Source organism: Mastomys coucha, unplaced genomic scaffold, assembly GCF_008632895.1.
Source record: "Mastomys coucha isolate ucsf_1 unplaced genomic scaffold, UCSF_Mcou_1 pScaffold21, whole genome shotgun sequence".
Classification (NCBI taxonomy): domain Eukaryota; kingdom Metazoa; phylum Chordata; class Mammalia; order Rodentia; family Muridae; genus Mastomys; species Mastomys coucha.
The window spans coordinates 149077943-149092954 of record NW_022196904.1 but is presented as its reverse complement, the minus strand read 5'-3'; the positions used below and the strand labels follow the sequence as shown (position 1 = coordinate 149092954).

The window sequence follows — 15012 nt, the reverse complement described above, 5'->3', positions numbered from 1 at the left end:
TGGGGAAGTTGAGCTCCCAGCCAGTATCTCTGAAGACAGGAATGAATTAAAAATGATCTCTCAGCCATTTTGGGGAGGCTGCCAAGTGTTTGTAACAGAGTGCTTGACAATAGGAGTTTTGTTTGAAAGGTCATAAATTTGATGCTTTCAATGTTGGTGCAGGTAACAAGGCATAAGAAGGCCAGGAAGGAAATCTCTGGGCATAGTGTTCTCAGCACCACCCGCCACCCTTGCTTTGGGGAGGGAGGAATGCACAACTGCACCTGGGTACCCTCTCGATTGCTGCCAGTCCTCCAGCACCTTTAATAACATGTAGCAGCATTAAATATGGGCAAGACATTCAAAAGTATTAACCAGTTCTTTGAGCCAAAGAAAGCAGATTGGACAGTTGTCTTGACTTGTGAGCCTGCTGGTTGGCTGTTAGGATGCAGGGAAGAAATCTTGAAGGATACTTCTTGGCATTTTTGTGGTTTCCTTTGTGCTGACTCTGCTCCATAGTGGAACTCAAAACACACTTTCCCTCATTATCTTAGTTTCTTAAATTGAAATCACTTATAGTTCTGGATATCAAACCTGGGGATACGCACAGGCTAAACAGGCAGTCTAGCATTGTGGTTTGTTCCTTCTGGGTGTGTGTAGACAGCAGGCAAAAGAGATAAGGACTCTCTGCTTCTTCCAACCTTCTGCTAGCTCTGCACTAAAATCTCTTTTCCCTGGGGGAAGGGTTAACAGACATGGAGTGAATCTGATAATTCAAAAACAGAAAGGAAAAGGAAATTGAGTGATAGCATAAAGAACAAGGTAGAGATTCAGGGAGGACAGGTTGCACGGTCACTACAACTAAAGGGAAAGAAAGTTACTGTAAAATCTGTTCTTTTTTCATAGCTGATAAACTATTTCTAAGATGTTAAAACATTATGTGTTTAAGGGAAGATCTCATAGGTAGGTCTAACTGGCTTACCGTCTTTAGAAACCACCCAAACCATCTTTAAAAACCCAAAGCAATCATAAAAGGTCAAGAAACATAGGCATTTGATTTAGAAAAGGTAGAATAATTAACCTCAGTATTTTTAGATAGGAGTGAAAAGGAGGATTTCGGGTCTACCTGTTCGTTGATATCTTAGAAAAGTTAGAAAAGCAGAAATGAGCAAATAGAGAAGGCATGGATATAGCACAGATATGCCCCACACCCACTACAACCCAGAGTCACTTCAGTTGTCTGGCCATGGAGGGAGAGCACTCAGATGGTGATTTACTACAGTGTAGTAAGTGCTTCTGAGTTTTGTTTTTTGTGCACAGACTTCTCAAAGGTCAACCAATTCCTACAGTAAAAAAAAGAGAGAATATAACATGGCAGAAAGAGCCTTTGAATTTTTGTTCTTCTGCCTTTGTACGGTGAGCTCTTGGTTTCTATCAAATTCTCCCATTTGAAGTGTCAGCATTGCTCAGGCACATATTTAAATCTATGACAGCATGAGTTCTACATGTAAGAAAAGATTAAAATGTAGGTTAAATCCTTACAGCCTAGTAGTAAATGAGAATACATCTGTCCATATGTATAGTGAAAGATCTCTAGAAGCATTTCCAAAGTTTACAATTAATATGCAAAGAGTGTATAAGGCATATTCTCATAGACCCAGAAATGACTTGTCTGTGTGTGATTGTATCTACGTATGGAATAGAACTGGGAAAGTAAATAAGATAACTCTCATCTCCTCATACTGCATAAGATCTTTCCTTTAAAACATCTCTACGTTTCACTTGGCATCTTGTCCCATCATTAGTTAGACCTGTTGTTGGGTCTTGGTCATAATTTGCTACCTTGCTTTCATGTAAACACTGGAGAGGCCAGGGTCCAGTCAGCACTGTCATTCTCATCTTTATGCTGAGATTAATTAACTTTAAATGATATCTTTACTCAACATCTTTATTTAAATGATTAGTAACTACCAATACCTAAATGTCTGTACAGCACTCTATATGTTTATCTTTCACCATGGCCCCCAACCCTATTTTACCCTCATAAAATAGTACCATGATGAATGTAGTTACTAAAGACAATAGAGCAATCATTCGTGAGTCTTTTCTCTATACTCCTGCTTTGAATCGTTCAGTGATGTACATTGCTGTGCCAGGACAGTTTATCTTGGAGCTGGGCCTCTCTGTACCTTCCTCCCCTGCACTGACACCAGCCTGTTTCATCCCACAGCATCCTTGGCCAGTTCTACCACCACCATTATCTCTGCTTCTGATTTTGATTGTGCATAGTCATTTTCAGGGAATCAACTTCCAAAGATAAAACTGTGATTAATCTTTCCAATGACTTCCCATTGACCTTCAAATAAAATCTAGCTTTAAAAAATGATCTTTAAAGGCTGCTGTGACCTGTTTTTTTCCTAATCTTTGCAACTATCTTTGTGCTCATCACATTGAGCCTCATCTTTCTATGTTACTTTATGTCATAAAATCCTTTCCCTTGCTCTCCATGCCTAATGTATGTCTTCTGCATAGTGTATGACCCTATCTTTTCCACCCCCAGTTTTGTTTTATTTGGCTTATTGAGACAGTGTCTCACTATGCAGCTTTGATGAGCCTGGAGTTTACTATGTAGACCAAGCTGACCTTGAATTCTTAGTGATACATATTCCTCTACCTATAAAGTACTGGGATTAAAGGCTATGTCATCACATATAGAATGAATTCAATGTGTCTTTTGTGGTCTAGGCTGGCCTCCTTGAATTTTTTATGTAAAGGGGAATGATCTTGAACTCCTGATCTTTCTATCTGTACCTCCCAAGTGCTGGGATTCCAGGCATTTGTCTCCATACCCAGGTTCTCATTCTTCAGGTTTAAAGTATATGTTACCTCCTTTGGATGGCTTTCCTTATAAACACTGTTAAAGTAGATCCTCAAACTCACTGTCTGGCTTCAGCATGTTTATGTCTTTTGTATATCTACCGAGATATAAAACTGCATTGTTTATTTTCTTTGTTGTTTGAGTCCTGCCTTATATCTTATTTATGAAGTTATTCCTGTGACCTGAGCACTGTGTGCCACGCAGAAACCTTTAGTAGAACTGGTAGATAAAAGAGTGCCATTGTGTTGTTTACGAAGGAAGATAAACAACAGAAACAGTAGGAAAGCTGGGAGATGTAATTTTCTCTTGCATCACCTTTCCGTGGCTTACAGGGTGCTATTTTCTTTTAAGTGTGGACATATGCACAGCCATTGGAGAAACACTGGTAGAAATGGGCAGAAGCTTGTCTAGATTCTGGATATCTGTATTCTGCTCTCTACCTTACTACCTGCTTAGAATTGCTATTAATATGTCACTTCTCATTGCTCCTACTTCACTTGTGAAATCAAGGAGCAGATGAGCTATTTCCTAATGTTCACTCCGAACCATTAATTACCATCTCGAATCCGTGTCACTTATGATTTTTCCATCAGTCCATGGTGTCATTGGGAATGCATTTTCATATCCCATGTGCTCCCTCATTTAGGAACCTCCTCCATCTACTTTCTCTCTATGTTTAGAATATTTTTTATCATATCCTCCATTGGTAGACATGCTTGTCTTAGGAGAGCTGGTTTTACATTTAGACTGGAGATTAGCCTCTTTGGTTTTGCAGATGGCTAGGGACTCTAGGAGCAAACTTTACCTATATAGCTGTGCACCTATTTAGAAAGGAATGAGTCCTGTAGCTTGTCAGGGCAATGCTATGAGAATATGCTAATGAAACAATAGTTACTGTTGTGGCTGATGCCCCTTGAGTTACTTAGGAGTTCAGAGTAGTAAAATACCACACTAATCATTACTTGGTATAGGCACTCCAGCTGATAACTTATTTCTGGCTTCCTGCCTAGACTTCCAGTATCCAAGATGAGCTCCGTGTGGCAGAGACGAGGTGAAGCCCTGCATTTGACCAGGGTATAGTCCGGTGCCTTGTACATCATAAACTCTCCAAAATGGCCCAGGAGAAAGCAAAGGGCAAATGGTTGGCTGTTCTGGGCCTGTTCTTTTGTTCCTAGGAGACCTTGAACACAGAAGCACTTTGTGTGTTTTGGAACGATTGAATATTTTCTAAAAGTCATCAACAACTGAATAGATTTGTAAGACATCTGCCCATTCTAATAAGTTAGAAATATATTAGAAGGGAGTGGTGGAGTTAGTAGAAGAATTAAAAGACGCCAACAAAAATCAAATAGAAACAAAGGTAGATATGGTAGATAAAAACTCTAAGTGGCTATGTTGATTCTCTTGTTAGTCCACTGTCAAAGCTAAGCAATAGCCTTCATCCATGAGCTCTGAAGCCAAATCTGCCATTTTGGAAAGCTTTTGATGTACAAGGCACTGGGATGTACCCTTCCTGAAGCTAGGACTTCATCTCTTGTCTTTGCTGATCTCAGCTGCAGGAATTCAGAAACTAGCCCTCAACATCAGCTTCGGTACCAGCACACAACCCCGTCCCACTGGGAAGCTATCATTTGAAAGCACCAATTAATGCACTTTTAAAAAGCTTTCATGACAAATAACTCCAAGTTTACATCTTCCAAAGAAAATAAATAAAATTTTTAGTTGGGTCTATCTCAAATATAATACAGGTTATACTTTTGCAGAAGTATTTGTCATTTATCTTAAATTCAACTTTAACTCAGCAGCCTGCATTATTATTTGGTAAATACAGCAACATCAATTTACACTTAAATCATTTTAAGATTAAAGGTAGGAAAAATAGACCAAATACTGAGAAACACAGCTGACAATAAGGACTCTCCAAATCTCAGTATCCATGACAACAGTATGTCGCTGGTAGATTTCTCTTATTCCTCTCTCACGAAATGTGCCTTAAAAACATCATTACTATAAAGGAATATGATGGAATAACCATAATTATTTTCCCATGTATTCTATGATGGGGCCTTTAGATTGGCTTTCTGCTTCTAATAGTACCCATAATACAGCAATCAAGACCCTTCTGACAGTGACTCTTTCAGTTCTGTTTAGTAGAAAGAAAAATCTAGTTCGTACTTTATGAAAGCTTTTTCATAGACTGTTCTTCTGTACACTTGACCTTTATATTACCATGTATGTGATGTGTGTGTGTGTATGTGTGTGTATGTGTGTGTGTGTGTGTGTGTGTGTGATGTGCATGTTGATGTTTGGAAGCTTGCTGTAGTTAACCTGGAAGTCTCCACACCAAGGTCATCATGTGCAATGAATTTATTTTTCAGCCTTCTCATCAGTTGTCACCATTTAGATTGTATGCTTGGAGAGGAAGCAACCATTTTAGGCCTTGTAGAATTTGGAAGGATTTTTGGAAAACACAAAAGTAGCCCTGTGGTCACACAATCCCTTTAGAGGAGGAAGTTCCAGCTCCATAGACCTGAGTCATAGAAGACAGTTAGCAATAACTAGTAGGATCTGTCAGGACGCCGGCCTGGCTTCAAGCCTGAGATTGCTCAGTTACACTGAGAGGGCAAAGACACCTATGAGCCCTTGAGTGGGAATAAGAAGATGGGTCATGGGTCCATAGAGTAGCTGCTCTCACTTTTCTGTCTGTACTGCTTAGACTTTGGGAAACATTGGAAAACATAATTGGAAATTGAATTTAGCAATACCCTTTCCTTAGTAGCCAGTTTCAGTACCTGGATGATGACTTAACTCAGTGGACCAGAACCATGGGCATCTAAACTTAATTTTCTCTTATAACCAGTGGGTAAGTAGAGCTGAAGTGCATGTCTGAATGCAGTCCATAGTTGGGCACGCTCTATGATGAGGTGGACAGAATTCTGAAATTATACATAATTTCTAAGTCTTTAATCTCAGTAATATATTAGGAATAGGAAATGACAGTCGTACAAATATTCTAAAACTTTAATAGACAATGCCATTTTTTTATGTCCTCGTACTATGTACATTTTAATTCTTTAGAATCAATTTGACATCGGATGTGGCAGCTCAGGCCTATGGTTGCGGCACTGGGGAGGCTGAAACAAGAAGAGGATTTCCGGGAGGTTGAGGAGGTTGAGGCCAACCTGCACTACAAATTAAGTCCCAGGGGTGCCTTGGCTATATAGAGTGAGTCACTACAGACAAAACGAAAACCCAGTTTCTCCCTAATATTTTATTAGTTTTCAAACATACAGCAAAGTTTTGAAAGAGTTTGAAAGGAACAGCACCATATACCTCGATGCATGACTAGCATCTCACACATGGTCTTTACCACATGGCTAGGTACCTTATTTACTTTAATCTGTCCATTAATTCATCCAAATTCTTAATCCACTTCAAATAAGTTCAGCATACCTATTGATTTCTCTAGCATGAAAGATTGTCACCTACACCTTAAATTTGGCTTTAACATTTTCTTTCTAATGCAAAATTTACATTGTGGAAGATTCACACTCAAGTGCATAGTCACTCTTAGAGTCTGGACAAACTTAGGTTTCTGACAAATACCAATATTAAGTGTTCCTTTAAGTCCCTTCCTACTTAACTGTTTTCCTACAAAGACAGTGTCTGTCTGAAAATTTTGTCCACTATGTGGTAGTAGATGTGAGAATGGCTAATGAAAAAAGAAAAAGTTTGGAGGTTGGCAGTGGTGGCGCATGCTTTAATCCCAACACTTGGGAGGCAGAGGCAGGCAGATTTCTGAGTTTGAGGCCAGCCTGGAACTCCAGGGCCATACAGAGAAACCCTGTCTTGAAAACAAACAAACAATTGAGTTTGGTTAATTTGCCATCTGCCTACAGTAAAATTTACTTTGATACAATTATATTGTAAGTTGTGGACTGCTTTCAGTTTGTGTTGGCCACCACAGTGAAGGCAAAATGATGCTCCGTTCCCTTAGAATTCAACTTTCCCTACCCATACCACTAGGTAACTCGAGTTTGTGTTCCGTAGTTGTCCGTTTTCTGGAGGGCAGATGAAGGGAACCTTAACAGTCTGGAGTCTTGACAGTCTGAGCGCTTGCATTTGATAGGGCATCTTTGAGATTTCACCCAGGAAGCTGTTTATCTAAAGGCTGACCCCCTTTTTCTCGCTCTGCTGAGTAGCAGTGGCTTGTAGATGTGCCATAGCTTGACAGCCCATTCACAAGCTGCAGGGTGTGTTTTGGAGATCATAAATGTAGCACATATAACCTGAACAGCATTTGTTCCTAAAGCTGCCTTTACATGGATTTGCACCATATACCTTTTGCTGTTTGTAAATTCTCAAATCTATTGCCATATGCAAGTGATCATTAGGTGAATGAATTACATGATTTGATAAAGCTGGGCTACTGTCTCTCTCCCCATTAAATCTACAGCTTATAAACACGTTGATAATATGTATTACATTGCAGTTTTTATTTTGACTTGGGAACCTGAAAAATATCATTAACTGCTATTATTTCATCATCTAAAATACCTTTCTTGTTTTTTTTTTTTTTAAACTGGGCTCAGAGCCTACATTTTTCTTTTATTTTTATACATTTAATTATTTGTGTGTGTTTTATTGTGGGTGTATAGAGGTCAAAGGACAACCTATGGGAGTTGATTTCTTCTTTCCATCATGTTCTTCCTGGGAACTAAACTCAGGTCTCCAGGCTTGATAGCAAATGCTTTTAGCCACTAAGCTATCTTCCTGGTCTGGAAAGTCCACAGTTTTCTTTCCTGGGTTAAGACAAATGTTTTAAATTTCAAGTTTCATCTTAGAAGAATGCAGGTATGATCTGTCTTTGTCTGTTGAGTACTAAGATTTGATGGTAGGAAAGAAAAGGAAAAATGAGATTGGCAAAAAGAGTATTGGGAAAGGAAGAATCTAAGAGATAGTAGCAACCACCAATAAATATTTCACGGTGCTGCTCTATGTTGGTGGTTACACCAGATCAAGTTGCTTAGCCATCTGTCTGGTTGATGCAGGCTTCAGCTGAAGGCAGAAGAGGGGTGACTTTCATCATCAGATTGTGACTTTGCTTTGTCTGGAGAGCCATTGTCAAGTGGAAAAGGCACTTGCCAGTTATTTCCTGGTCAAAGAGTTGTCTCTTCTTCTTACATTTCTAAGGAAGCAGACAGCGTGGTATTTTTCTTTATTCTTGTAAGCATGCCTCTGGGTGTACATGTATGTCTCTTTGTATATGTGAAGGTACTTGCCTTTATATGCATTTATATAGGGTTGAAGATAGTAGTCTCTCTGTTACATTCTTTTACTCTGTTATCCAACAGAAAGGTGTTATGCATTTATCAAGTCCCACACTTTTGAATTTGTAATATAAAATAATCAGACTTTGGTAAAAGAAATATGGGAATGTGGTTTGGTCACAAGCTGAGTGAAGAATAGAGCTACAGTTTTATTGTGTGGTCTCAGTGAATCTCCAAAGCTTCCCAGTCTTCTTTATTTTTTGAAAGCAGCAATTGCAGCTTTGGGCTAGTGATTAAGAAACCTTGCATTTAGCATTTGAATAGCAAGGAATTGTAGTGATAAACATCATATAGGATAAACAGGTCCTAAGGCCATCTGAATATGTTAACAAATGGTGCTATTCATCCTATTAACCAATTCCTAGAAATATTGATAGCCACGTATGGAACTATGCCAGGCATTTCCTGGTAGAAATGCCTAATTCTTCCCCTTTGTAGACCCTGTGCTCATTTTCTTAGAGCAGCACCAGGGAAGCATTTTTCTTTATAGGTATGCTGATGTTCACTGATGTTCATGTTAGGTTCATCAGTCACTTTAACACTTCAGGAGCATCAATAATCTGCCTATGTGTTTGTAAGCTTCTGTGCTGCTTATGAATTTACAAGCACCCAAAGTTGGCTAATGAGCATCATGGGAGGGAGAGGAAGTGCATCCTTGGATCTCCCTCTCCTGTACTCCCTGCACTGTGGAAACTGATGAAGAGCCAAGGAAGACACAGAGGTACTTTATCCTTGTTATGGTGATAGCTTGGTACACAGTTATTGAGTTACAGTGCTGTGGCTTCTTTCAAGATCAAATTTGCACATAATTGCAACTGTTAAAATGACAATTTATTAGACTTAAAATGCATGGCTCTCCAGAATGCCATTCTTAGTGGAGAGAAATACAAGTCTGGCTGCGTGGATCAAGGAACTTTAGATCTCACACAAAGAAAGGAAATATGAGTGTGTTTCACGGGAACCTCCACCAAACAACATAGGTAGTATTCAGGGGCCATGGCCTGAAGATCTGTCCTCTTTAGCTCTAGAGCACTCTCTGTGGAGACAAGGTCTTTTCAGCACTTGCTATGGAAAAAGAAACACCATGAGACAGCACACAGAAGTCCTTTCACAGTGGTTCCCCAAACATCTCTTTTGAAACACTGTATGGACATTCTTTCTGAATCGTGAAACATTTGTTTCTGTTTGAAGTCTTCAAAAAAAGATCTGGAACTGTTTCAGGCCTTCAGTAAACATTGACTGCATCTTAATGAGAGACATTATGGTTAATAGATATATAATTTGTCAGTATATAATTTGAAGGAAGAACTAGTAGTTATCAATCATCTGCTATAGACTAGGCATGGACTGTCTTTTATAAACATTGTGTAACCTAGAACACTAACAAGGTTTTTGAAAAGTCCTTTAGAAGAAGCGACGTCAGCCAAGTTTATGACTTAGAGAGCCACTTGGTGCTTGCCCTGTAGTGGGCTACCTCTTGTATTTGTTTTTCTTCTTTCTGACAAAAAATAAAAGGTGGCAGTAAAGCAAAATGACAAACAGGCCCATGGACAGTGGTCTTTTGTTCCTCCCTATATGCTTGAAGATTGCTGTCATCATGATTGATACAGTTACTCCCCAAAACATGCACACTCACTCAAACTCACAAACCAAGAAGTGTATGGCCAACAGGCAATTGGCCTTTACACAGGAGACAGCAATGCCAAAAGACAAAACTGTGACAAACAAAAATAGGCAAAAAGAATGTACCAGATTCATCTACAAGTAACCAACTTTGTACTTGGATTCAGAACCTGTTTGGTGATGGCAAAATAACTGGCTGCGGCTTGGACCAAACAGGACCTTGCAAGGTCCTTTGTACAGGGAACCTCAAGAAAACAGTGGAAAGAAAGCAAAAGCAGAATAAAAAAGTTACTGGTGTAGGGAAGAAACAAATGGTCATCAGCCTTCTCTTTACCTTAAGCTGCTTTTAAAAGCCTACATTGTCTTAAAGAGCTTAAAATATGTAAACTTTAGTTTATATTATAGTTTAATTCAATTATGTGATAGCTGACCAGAAGTGGGTACTAGCACCATCTCTGAAAAGAGAGGAAAATGCTAAGTACTTCTTAAAGCTTTCTGTTGGTTGGGCCCTGATATAGGGCTTTTTACATAAGAATACAGTGTATTTGGGCCTTTTCTCTCAGTCTTGCTCCCTAAGGAGAGATATTTGCTATAAATTAGTTATATTAGTTTGAACTTAAGGAAATGCCAAGGAATGTTATTATCATGCCCAACTGAGCTTTAGTGGGTCACAAACCATCTCTTTATTTAAGACCACACACACACACATGCACACACACACACACATACACACACACACACACACACACACACACACACACACAAAATCCAAGTTACTATGCCCTCAGTGAGATTGCAGAACTGACATTCAAGGAATTTAAAACTCTTGCCTTCTGTAAGAAGTAGGTTCTTCTGTCATTACTCTTCCCATTATGTGGATGGGTAAACAAAGGGCCTAAGAAGAAAGGTAGCTTGGGTAAGTCAGAGTGCATAATTAACTAAATCTTTCAGGATGTTCTTTCATGACCACTGCATTATGTTTCTTACAACTCTTTAGTTTTTCTTACTCACAATTGCCTGCATGTGTACTCTATATTTAAAACAGCCCCCTTTGTTAGCAGTGATGAGTGAGCATGTCTGAGTGGCCGTTTACTCTTTCCTGGTTAATAGACATTTGGGTTTTGGCACTGTGGTGTCCTTTGTAATTCTCAGTGTGAGCACGTACACTGCCTCAGCCTTTACTTAACCTTCAGGATATTATCTGACTTAATCCTCCTGATAAACCCATGGAGTAGGTAAGTGTTATTACCCTCATTTTATAGATAAACCATGGAAGTGCTGGAAGGTTAGGCAATCCACTCAGGCCATAGGGCAGGTAAACCATGTGGCGAGGGAGGCAGTCCTGATTGGTTATATTCCAAAGCTCAGCCCAAGCCCTTTGTCACCTCCTAGATAATCCCCCATGGCAACCTCTGGGCTGATTTCAAATGTCTCATCACCTGTCATTCAAGCATTTCTTGGAAATATTTCAAGATTCAAGGATCACACAGAATGCCTTAAGCTCACCCTCTAAAAAAGCTGAGAGCTTTATAAAAGAATTATTGTAAGATTTAAGATAGGTACTTTGTAGAAATTGAAATGTTGTGTCCAAGTTACTGAAAATCAATTAAAAAGGAAGGTAAACATTTCTGGGGCTCCAAAATAAATCCAGTTTTTTTTTTTCTGATGCTCTTTCAAAATCTTTTCTATGTCTGTACTCTTTGTTCTCATTTCCCTCCCATTTTCTTCCTCAGCACTTTCATGCTGATGCTTAAAAGTTTGACTCACAAGTTATGACAGACTGATACCAGTGGAAGGTATCATATTCCAACTATTTATAATTTGGAGGAATCAAAACTTAAGGGGTAAATATCAAGGATGAAACTTTAGGCTTGAGGTGAGGAAATTCTCAGGGTACCTTCCCGAGCTCTGGCCTCAGCCATGGACCAACCCAACAGTCTGCAAGTTCCAGCCTTGGTACTGAGGGTATTGATAATGCTCATCTCTCTGTGTGGAGCTCACTGCCTTGTTACTGTGCCTTGGGAGTTAGACGAATGTGGATGTGGTGCTGACAGAAGGATTGGTGGCAGCCAATGAGTAAGATGGCTTCTGCTCTTGGCCCGTTGAGGTGACTGTGTGGGTGGTCTTGCGTGCCTTAGTTTCTCCATCTGTTTTAGTGGAAAGGATCATAACATTCTTGGAGATCACAGAATGGAATGTGCTGTGTAAACACCAGGCAGTGTTGTTACAATAAATAGCAAATTAGTGACTCTAGCTTCAGTTTCCTGCACTTGATGACTTGTATGTAGGTCTCACAGAGATTCAGAAATTGTCTCTAGGAAAACAACAACAACAACATATTTCCTAACAGAAACAGAATTTTAGGATTTGAGTTGCTATCTGCTGAAATGTATACTCCTGCCTCTCTGTGTAGAGCTGACATGGTGTCCACCGATGGAGCTGAAATTCTCTGACTTAGTCGGATCTTTAGCATCTGTCCCAAGGGCTCTAAATTCTCTCACCTCTTGTTCTCTAATTTTCATTTTTATAAATATCTATTTCCCAACTGATAGCATCCTCTTGGACTCTATCTGTTGTTAGGGAAGATTGGAAAATGAGGATGTTTTCCTAGTGTGGCTGCCGGGTGGGAACAGGGAGACAGGTCTGGAGGACCTTGTTTTTCAGACAGTGTGGACAGCAGAACTCTCTCGTTCTAGGCATTTCTGTTTTTGAGAGATACATTTCCATTTAGCGGTCCACCATGTGTTCAGGAATAGACAGTTCTGTTTGCCCTCCCCTCAAAGCACTGGCTTACAAAACAAACTAAGGAGCTCTGACTTCAAGCCCCAGTGCTCTCATCTAAGACCTGTCTTGCTTTGTGTGCAGTCTCTCCTTGAGAATAGTAACATCCAGTCGGTCTAACTGGGATGTTGTCAAGCTGCCAGATGATATGAAAACTACTTTATAAATGTGTAAAGATTAGGCAAAAACTAATGCCTTAGTAATACTGAGATTCACGATCTCAAAGATGGAAAATCGCTTAGCTTAAAACTGGTGACTGGTAGGAAGATGGCCCTGTAAAACAGGCCTGGAATGAACGTAGCCTTTGACCTACTCCTTGCGGTATTTGGGACCTGACCTCATGCAGCTCCTGACCCAGTTGGAACAGAGTTCAGGGGCAGAGTGGGTTTATTGGAACACTTTACTCTGTATACTGAACAGTGATTCGCCCGCCCCGCCCCACTGTAAGCAACAGATGGAAGAAATTCGTTTTCCTGAGTACCAGAGAGTATCTATTCACTAAAGCTTGGAGACAGCCTGGTTCAAAGGAAGGACATGAGCACTAAAGGTCAAAACATGCATTCAGGACACAGGCATCTGCTGAGGGAAGACTCATGGCATCGTGGCTCTCTGGGCTTTTTGCTTCTATACAGTAGCACTGTTTTGAAGATCACGCAGGATAATGCATTTGTGGAGCTTTTCCTAGAACATGCTAGGCCTTTTATTTAGATTTAGAATCAATCTCACCCCCCCTCTGTCTCTTTCCCTCTCTTCCCCACTCCCTCCCTCTCTGTGTCCATCTGTCTATCTTTGTAACTGTCCCCCTCTCTCTCAGTGAACGTTTGTGGAGATGATTTCAGCTCTATGAGCAAAAGTTTTCTTCTATAACAAATGGATGTCATTAGTGAGGAGTAGTAATACGAAGGTTTCAGTAGTGAATTTTTACTAAAGGAACATTTAAACTCAAAAGCTATATTCATTCAGCCAAGCAACCTTCAGTATTTACTTTGGGATTTAGCAGAGGGGTGGTAGTACAGGGAAGATAGACATCAACCCTGATGTTTTGGGCATGCTGTTGCTATACATGAAAGGAGTGATCCCATAACATGGAGGGGACACTGAGGATAAGGGCGAATAAGTGTAGTGTAATTGTAGAATACAGAGTGCTTTAGAGGAGAGGAAACTATTGAACAGTTCCTGAGCAGAAGTTAGTCAGTGAATAAGACAGTTGAGGTGGCAGAAGACCATTGAAAGAAGGGTGAAAAAGCTTCAGATGTGACAGAATGGCACTGTCTCACCACACGTCATTATGCAGTTTAGCTGTGAATACATGGCATGAAGACATAGCTACCCCCAGAATCATACTATAAAATCTTGCCTAGTCCACATTCATGAGCTTGCACCTTATCATGCTTGTTCAGGGCATCATCATATTATGTAGAATATCTTGTTTGTATTAGAAAAGGCTGCTACATGAGCTACACATAGGATTTGATGCATCTTCTTTGGAATAACTTGCTCTAATACACTTAACTTCTTGCTTAGCTTACACCCATGTCTGGTCATACATATCCCAATGTGGCTGGACATACAGAGCTTTGCAACTGTGGGAATATAGATATTTGGTGATGAAACTTAGTATCCTGGTGTAGATTTTTGTTAACATAGCTATAGTTATCTTGGAAGAGGAATTTCAGTTGAGAAAATGCCTCCATTTTTTTTAGGCAGGTCTGTAAGACATTTTCTTGATTGATGATTTATGTGGAAGAGCCTAGCCCACTGTAAGAAGTCTCATCCCTGGGCAAATGGTCCTGGGATGTATAAAAAAGAAAACTGAGCCAGCTATGTGGAACAAGCCCAGGAAGCAGTATTTCTCATTTCTCCATGCCCTCTGTTTCATGTTTCTTACTCCAGGTTCCTGCCCTGACTTCCATAGATAACGGATTGGTTATAAGTTGTAAGATGAAATGAACCCTTTACTTTCCAAGTTGCTTTTGGTCAAGGTGTCTGTTACAGCAATAGAAAACTAAGACACTTAGCAACGCTCGTGAAAGTCAACTTTCAGCTGGCCTTGTGTCAGATTGATCAACTGAAAAGATTGTTGGGAGCTGTCCATGAGCTGGACACAACATTTTGTTGCATGGAGCAGAGAACTGGAGATAAGAAAGGAATGGAGAAGGACAATGCTATTTACCTATTCAGTGGCTCTGTAGTAATTCTAAGTACTTTATGTGAACTCAAATGGTCTAAAGACCTCAAGATGGTTATTATAACCTCTAGATTCTCAATAGTTCAAAATGAAAAACTTTGGCCTAGTCCACGCTGTCTGTAATCTAACTTCTGTACTTTAAGAAAATGTGTTTATCACTGTCTGTATGTAAGGCACAGATTTCGGCAGTGAGGGAGGTTAAGAAAATAATGTTGATCCAGGGTCCTTTTTCA

The 15012-nt window shown here is 39.9% G+C and overlaps 1 protein-coding gene across 2 annotated transcripts in view; it reads left to right on the top strand.

Moving 5' to 3' along the window:
* Pcsk5 (proprotein convertase subtilisin/kexin type 5) overlaps window positions 1-15012 on the top strand; it is a 416074-nt gene that overhangs the window by 52983 nt on the left and 348079 nt on the right. The gene's annotated exons all lie outside the window — the stretch shown is intronic.